Source organism: Amblyomma americanum, chromosome 11 (genome assembly GCF_052857255.1).
Source record: "Amblyomma americanum isolate KBUSLIRL-KWMA chromosome 11, ASM5285725v1, whole genome shotgun sequence".
Classification (NCBI taxonomy): domain Eukaryota; kingdom Metazoa; phylum Arthropoda; class Arachnida; order Ixodida; family Ixodidae; genus Amblyomma; species Amblyomma americanum.
This window is the reverse complement of record NC_135507.1, coordinates 97699332-97707443: the sequence shown is the minus strand read 5'-3', so window position 1 is coordinate 97707443 and position 8112 is coordinate 97699332. Positions and strand designations below refer to the sequence as shown.

Genomic DNA, 8112 nt, shown 5'->3' with positions numbered 1-8112 from the left:
GAATTTCAGCATAATGTCGATGTTACCTCCGAAAGCCTTCAACGAAGTGGTCTGCAGCGGAATACTTTGAGTGAAAGAAAGCCTTCTTTAAACAGGCCCCTTATATAAGGATAACATGTTTTGCAGTGTAGCATCAAAGCTGCAGTGAGCTCAGAAGGGTCAAGCGCTTTTCGGAAGGTCCAGGTGGCGCAGACCCAGTAAACGATTTAGAACTCATTAGGGTCAGTCATTGAACGTGCTGAGCTTTTGGTGATCGATCGAGACGCCGCGTCCCACTGAAGCAAGCTTGACGCCATCGGAACAGATCGACTAACTGCAGAAACGCCAGATTATGTACTACTGATGTTTGCCGTCCAAGGCAGCCAGGTACTTTGGGTCCACGAACAAGGTGATGACTGTATGCCTGTTAGGAAAAAACAAGTGAAGATTATTGCATTGAAGAAAATGCACATTCTGATGAGCAGAATGCAAATATGCCTGTAAGTACAAGCAGATCAAAGGTGCAAAATTTTATACTGAGCACCGGTAACGCAAAATACGAAGATGGGGAATTCAGGAAAACTGGTACACAAAACACATTCCATTAAATAAAGGCACCTAGGTGACAGAAACGAGACAGTTAAGCTAAAATATTGTTTCTTTTTGTTGTTTTTGTTGCAATTATTTTGCGAAAATTTTCTGTATAGCGAGTTCTTACTTTGCTAGTGCAATCTTTTTCATAAAGCGTCTACGAACCGCCATATGAGATTATGTGCTACCACAGCGCATAGAGTGGAAATATTTGGACGGTGATGATTAAGCACCGCCTAGATGTCGGGCCGGAAGTTTGTTCTATCGGTTAAAAAATAAGAGCCAACGCGGCCAACCTACAATGCTTAGAGAGTATATAAACCTACTGTACACTGGTTGCTGCTGGTTGGTTGTATGGGGGCCCTGCCATCTCAACAGAGAGAAATGGAAAAACAGAAAGGCAGGGAATTTATATAAGGCTGCACATAATATTTGGCAGATATTTCACGCCACGCACCGTCCTTCTCAAGTGGACGATTACATAGAAAGCAGTCGCCTAGTTCTAAATGTAGATGAAGAGTCATTTGCACGACAGGCAGCCCGTACTTGTTCCCACATCAGGATTAGATCCCTACACATCCTCCCGGCTCATCGGTTTCTCAGTTCCATCGATGAGGTTACTGCTGACCTTACTGGGTCGGCTGCGGTGTACTGTGTGTGGCGCGCGCCTATATATGAAGAACGCTGAGAGCGGTCTTTCAGCCCGTTGCACCGTTTAAGCTCTCCAGAAGCGCGCCACCACGAATCCCGGGTTCGACACGCCTCGCCCAGCCACGGACCAGCGAGGCAGCGTGCGCCAGACTGCAAGACGGCTTCACTTCACTTCACTTCACTTTATTTCCTTAAAGACCCTCGTGTGAAGTATTACATAAGGGGCGGGACACATATAGATTAACAACAGAAGTACACAAAAAATTGAATGAGTTATACAAAGAAAACTGATTATCGTGACGTAAGCAAACGCGTAATTTGGTTGGAAGATCACGATGGACCGTCAGGTCCATCGTGACCTGACTGTCTCAGTGCCGGGTGAACAAATTGCGTTTTATTTTGTTTACCTCTCTCGTGTGTTAGTTCACTTTGGTGCAAGGCCTCTCTTGTATAGTAACCTCTGTCTTGTGTCACTTGTGTATTGTATAGATCACTTTGTATGTGCTCGTACGAGTGATTGTGAAATCCTCTATGTGTCGTACGTCTCTTTGCTGTTCTATAAACATTGTTTTGTTTTGTGAACATTTGGCTCCGACCCATTCTCTGGCTTGCGACCGGCGAAAGCTGGGCACCAAAAGATCGCTCTCTGTCATTTGGTAGCTGGTTTCTGGCTGAACTTGCCACACTTAGTCGAGGGAATCTCCTGCGAGACTGAGACCGCTACACCCAAACGCTCTAAGGGTGTCTGGGAGTGCATGCACAAGTGCATGAAGGTTTCACCAACTTGCCCATCAGTCTGCGTTTTTGCATGAACAGTCACTACACAGCCAACCGGTACTATATGATAAAAATTGGTCTTCACTTCTCCTTTCTCCTACATTCCCTTTTCCTTTCTCACTATGACTTATGGCACACTTGCCGAATAAAAAAAAGACAGCACATTATATTTCCGATGGCTACAGAGATTTTTTTGACCACTTGCGGTTTTTTAGCCTTTACTGACATCTCAACGCACATTAAAATTTTGCTGTCACCTGAATTTATATTGTGCCGCCACAGTGAGATTGCATCCAAGAACCTTAAGCTTCTAATCTGAACGGCATGGCAATTATGTACCGCGGAGGGTGGAGGACGCCATGTTCAAACTTGGCAGTCATGCTCAGAGACACACTCGGGCAGACTGAAGTCAGGCAGGCCCATTCTAATGACAACCACATTAAGGAAAAGCGAAGTCATGAAATTATGCCTTTAGTACAAAAGTACTTTGCTTCATCTGCTTCTCTCCTTGCTTCAGGTTACGAGAAACACCCTCCGTACTATTAAGGGTGTTGATCTTCAAAAACTAAGTAACCTCTACTCAGTGCGTCTTATGCCTCCTTATTTTTACGAACCTGCAAGGTGACCAAAAAAGGCGTTGCAAAAATTCGTGAACTGTTGCTAACAATTTTGAGTAGGCTTCAGGCAATAGTGCACGCCCATTGGGAGATGAATGCCAATAGTTATGACAACCGATGGGTGTTCATCAGCAACAAAAAATGCCCCTAGTCTGCGTTTTGATACGTAGCTGCCATTGCCGCCGCGCTATGTTTGCTGCCTTCTGGTGCTTGCATCGGTCAGCTGTTTCACCCGGAAGGTGACAGTGAGTAAAATGAATAAACATATACTATGGTAAAATGGACATGGCCAACCAATACCATAAGATATGGAAGACGGTGGCGCCGTCTCTGCAGTATGAGTATTGCAGAAGACCGAGAGGGGAGGGGGGGGGGGGGCGATGAGGTAGATCGAGAGAGGAAGAAAGGAGTGGGAAGTGTATGTGTGAAACTGCGGCCACATGAAGCCCACCCTAAGAGCGAGAGATGAGTGATCTCAGAGAAAATGTCCTAGACTCAAGCCAACAACGTGCGAGGGCAAAAAAGGGGAGGTAAACTGTCGTTAAGATAAATTGTGTTAATTACTTCTCGCTTACTTTCAGGCCAGTTAAAACATGACCGGATTGATTGTTAGCATTGCTGCGAATAACCTGAAGTGAGTTCTGCTCTTTAAATGCTTATCTTTCAAAAGCGGTAAATTTTAACAGCCTGAAGCCATCACTTCTCCAGGATTGCTACAGTACGCCCACTACGCAGCTTTGCGGCTGGTGAAATTGCTTGTATAAACAGTTGTGCGAATTTTGGAGATCAATGTATATCACATTGGCTTCACTTTTTGGCCGCTTGTGTACCTAATGGTTGCAGGTATTTAACGATGTACAGCTGCCCTAAACTCACCTCAGAGGCAGGAGCAAAAGGATGATGACGGGAGAGACCATCTGCACATACGGCCAGGGAGCGAACCCCAAAGAAGCAGAGTAATGCCAGCTGTGCCAACTGGCAAGAGGTGAAGAGGTGTATCTTGCGCTGCGGACAACGTCGGATGTAGTGGTTCGGAGGGTAGGCCGCTTGCTCCATGAACAGGAGTGTTACTCTCTCGAACATCTGGTTGCCTGCGATATCGGAAAGTTATATGTGCAGGGATGGTATTTAATTTACAGGAGAAGATTACTTACAGAAGAGCGCCTCAAAATCAGAAGGGACGACATACTATAAGTATTGCACGCGACGTAAAGGCTCGAAAATTGCCATTTATAATTTTGGAATCATTCAGCAACCTTAAAAACATGGTAGCGCCTCTCGGCGTTGAGAGTAGAAATAAGCATGACATTTTTCGCAATACCCGCGTAGTACTGTCAAAGATCAATTATAGATTGCGTTAGCCGCATTCTTGAAATCGGTCTCGTCCAGGTCATGCCATGCCGCACAAACACACCAAACCACTTCTGCCGCCACCCTCATTCGAGCCCACAAGGAGCCAGAGATGCACGATGCCACGATCCTGTCCTCGCGAGTAAACGACACAGGCCTGTAAGTTTGCTGTGTCTCGAGCGCAAATGAGGCCCGTCTCAGGGTCCCGTCTCTGCCACCTGCAGGACCATTTAGGCGTCAGAGCGCGCCCACCGAACCACCTCTTTAACGCCGTATTCCCGTCTCTTTATACAGGACTCGCGTCTGTTTACTGGGTAGCAACAAGCTGTTGCTCACACATACACAACCTGCCGGCTTCGTGGCTTGCGATGTGGGGACGGAACCTTTAACTCAAGGTTGCGCGCTGCCTCCACTAACCCGACTTTCGCCCTGAGTGTAGAAACTTCTAAGGCCCACACGGCGCTCTTCTAGTGGTGCGCCGCTTCCTTCCACGAGAGTCAAGCTGCACCCCCCCCCCCCCCCCCCAGCTCGGAAAGAAACTTTCGGAAAGGTCGCTTTGATGTTCTCCCGTTTCGGCGTCATATTCGCCCACCGCGTTGCCTGCACGATATTTCCAGCACGTTTCCCACACGGTGAACGGGAGCTAAAAGTACTTCGTTCTTAATGCGAAGAACACGATATAAAACGGCACAGGATGAACTATCGAATACGAAAGCCTAACTGGCACTGTCCTCTCTATCCTTTGCAGCGTCTGTTAAGATGGTAGCTGGTTGGGACTCTTTATTTAGAACAAGTACTGTCGGCCTAGGGATTTCGGTGCATTGTGTTGGGACCTAAGACTCCTTCCTGCCTTGTAGGCCTGAGCAGATGAGGCACGTGAGCCAAAGTGTGCCACTCTCGATAGGTTGCAGCGGACATATAGTCTAGCTGGGTGCAGGAAAGGGATCGGGGATACGGTACGCACTAAACATAAAGCAGTAAAAAGACATTCAGTTGTCCTCTAGCGCGCTTCCTTCTTTTGTAAACGGGATTGCGCTACAGGAAAGCTCACTCCCTTTTCACTCCCATATAGGCTCACTCGTGGTTAGAGTGTACAATTCTTGCACCTTCGCCCGGTGGAACGGAAGAAATGCGTCGCAGAAAAAGCCGGCCAGGGCTAGGTGTTGCATTCTGGCGTCAAAAATCAGCGCGAACATACATGGATGAAGGCGCACAAGCAGGGCCCGTCCAGTCCGATGCTTTCTTCCGTTGCTCGTAGACGTCGAAACCGAGCTCCAAAATGCCGCCCCAACAATTGCATTATTAAGCTTTCCTGCACTGCTACGAATAATTCGTGACACTATTACATTGTGAGGACACCAGCTTAATGTGAAAGTGCTCCTAGTCGCGCATTGTAGAACTACGCCTTTAGTCCTGCAAGCGTTTGACGGACGAAAAACAGGACGATTATTGTGCGCAAGCACAGGGACAAGGACACTCGGAAAAATTTCTAAGAGACTCCCAATTACATTGTGTTGACAATGCGATAGGATTAGAAGCTGCTGATGCATTTACATGGGGTTTTGTGTCATTCTCTGACTGGTGTGTTTGCGCACTCCTACACGTCTGTCTAACACAACCGGTCATGTGCGGTCTGGTGACCTTACTTACGGTCAACGAAATTATGTGAGCAACCAGGCACTTTTTTTCCCGATGCGGCTTCAGATGCTATCACATTAAAAAGAGAAACGTTTGAAGTATAAGCGTTCGCTCAAAGCTCCTCTGCGTTCCTTTGATTGACCTCAACGATGAAGAGGTATTTTTTCGCGCTGCTAACAGCGTGTTGATTGAGCGGAGGAAAGAGCCGTTTTACTGGTCGCTCGGGCCTATTCCATCGTAGCTATTCTTTCGTTTCTTTCATAACCTATTACAGCGCATTCTCTGGAAACAAAAAGGTAGTTTTCGATACCTGTTAATATCTTCTATCGTAACTGTTCGTGCATGTGCACCGAGGTTTACGAGCGCGTTTGTTAGCACTGCATGGGCACAAACCTATAACTGACGTGACCGCCATGTAGAGGAACAGCCCGTTCAGGACTGCGGTAGGAATGTTGGACAACGGGTAGGGCAGCATGAGGAGCGACAGTCCGATGAGCACGTGCGACAGGATCCCCATGAAGCGCGTCTCGCGGGAGCGAACGACCACCTCGTGGACGTGTCCCTGGTCCACGCGCTCCTCGAGGTCGGCCAGGCAGCGGGGCTGCAGTGGCGAGTGCGACAGCACCGCGTGCATCCACGGAAGCCCGAAGAGCGTCAGTCCGGCGTTGAGCACGCCAACGACCACAAGGTCCAGGTGGTAGGCGGTGCCCTTCTTGAGCTTGTTGACCATGGCAGCCGAGATGTTCTGGTCCATGAAGAGCAACAAGGACAGGGCGAATCCTAGGCCCAGCGCACCCAGGATTCCGTACAGGAGAAGGGCTTCGACGCGGGCCCGTTCCAAGGAGAAGCCGTGCGAGTACTGAAACTGTTAGCCTGGGATAACAAAAGCCTTTTTTTATCGTGCACGCAGTAATCGAGAGCTCTGCATCATAATCTGAATTCTGTCGGTTGTATATATTGACTTTATAAAGCTCATTGTATAACTTTTCCGATGCTACCTCAAACAGACAAAAAAACAGCGCAATTATTGATATTCAAGATATGTCGCGCGCAGCCTGCCATAAACTAAGGTACAAACTTAAATATCCGTTCTTTCTGTTGCTTTCCTACACCAATAGCAACACCTTTCCGCCATAAATCATCAAAAACTCGTTTTTTACTCTAACGTCAAAGATTTGTGCGCAGACTCAGAAGCATTCTATTTTGGTCTTATGTAGGCATCATTCTGTGAGCATTTTCTTTTTGTTTTAAAGCTCGAAAGATTTTACGCTTCCTTTTTGATTGCCACAATTTCTGGTTTGCCAGCTGCAATTACACAAAACCTTTTAGCTATTCTTAACGCCTAGGTTAATGCTATCCATGATTTGTTACTACAGCCTCCACTTTAATTATTGCTTGCAGCTCAGGCTGAATAATGATTTCAACTGGTAAGTCAATACTGCTAAATGTTTTACGAGCTTTTAAACATTAATTTCTTAGTTGATCTCATACGTCGCAGTGGATTTTATGTTCGGCAAGGTGGCGGCTTGTGTAAAGGCACTCACTTTGGATATCTGAGAACACGAAGGAGCCAATGAAACTGAACGCCACTACAGCCACGGGTAGAGCGTAGTCAGCCAGCAGGTCCCGCAGATAGGGCAGCAAGTATGGCGTCTTGTTGAAGTTGTACAGGAACACGCCCAGCATGACAGTTCCGAACATGAGAAGCAGGAAAAGCATGCTTGCGTCTCGTTGGCACGGCACGAGCGCCAAGGCGGCGCTGGCAACAGTCGTTGTATTGCCGGCGGCCGCGGACGCAGGGTGGTTACCGGCTGCCAGGCTTGGATTCGTACATTCTGGGGCCAGATAGTGGCGCCGGAAGTCCTTGTACACGTCACGTCCGGCGTCCACGCAGAAAGCTATCGTGATGAACAGTGAGAAGATCTCCTCGGTAGACCTGCGACGGAGGTAAAGCTTGGACTAAACATGCTCATTGTTCTACCTCAGAATAATAGAGGAAAATTACATTTACCATGACCGCACTCGTTATTTCAATCGCCACCATTTATAAGGCACATTATTCAGCAGACTTCACCAACGCACCTCCTTTAACAGTTCATTTCCTTTGCCACACGGCTGGACCATTTGAGGCAGGGACTCTTGTTTGTGTGTCAGTTTTATTTTGTTATTTTCTACACTTTTTTCAAATTTGGAAGGTCCATCTGCCATTTCGACTTCGGTGGTGCAGTGTGGTAGTTGTACGTGATACCATTGCCGGCAGGAGTCCCCCAAGGAAGTGTGCTTGGGCCATTGTTGTTTTTAATATATGTTAATGATTTAGTTGCGGTCATACCTGAAGATGTTTCTGTTAAGTTATTCGCAGGCGACTGTGTTGAGTTTAAACAAATTTCATCCAAATATGACCACAGCTCTGTACAAAAAGCAGTTTTTGCCATTGAAGAATGGTGTCTTAAATGGGATATCGAACTTAATAGTGAAAAAACTGTTGTCTTACGTATAACTAGAAAAA

At 47.1% G+C, this 8112-nt stretch overlaps 1 pseudogene across 1 annotated transcript in view; it reads right to left on the bottom strand.

Annotated features, from left to right (window-relative positions):
* Window positions 1–336: 336 nt before the first annotated feature.
* Window positions 337–8112, bottom strand: part of LOC144111480 (solute carrier family 4 member 11-like) — a 78550-nt pseudogene continuing 70774 nt past the window's right edge. Inside the window, exons 11-14 of the transcript XR_013310059.1 lie at window positions 7148–7539; window positions 5997–6476; window positions 3492–3706; window positions 337–403 (exon numbers count right to left, since the gene is read on the bottom strand). The product of XR_013310059.1 is annotated as a solute carrier family 4 member 11-like (transcript). The remainder of the gene's footprint in view (window positions 404–3491; window positions 3707–5996; window positions 6477–7147; window positions 7540–8112) is intronic.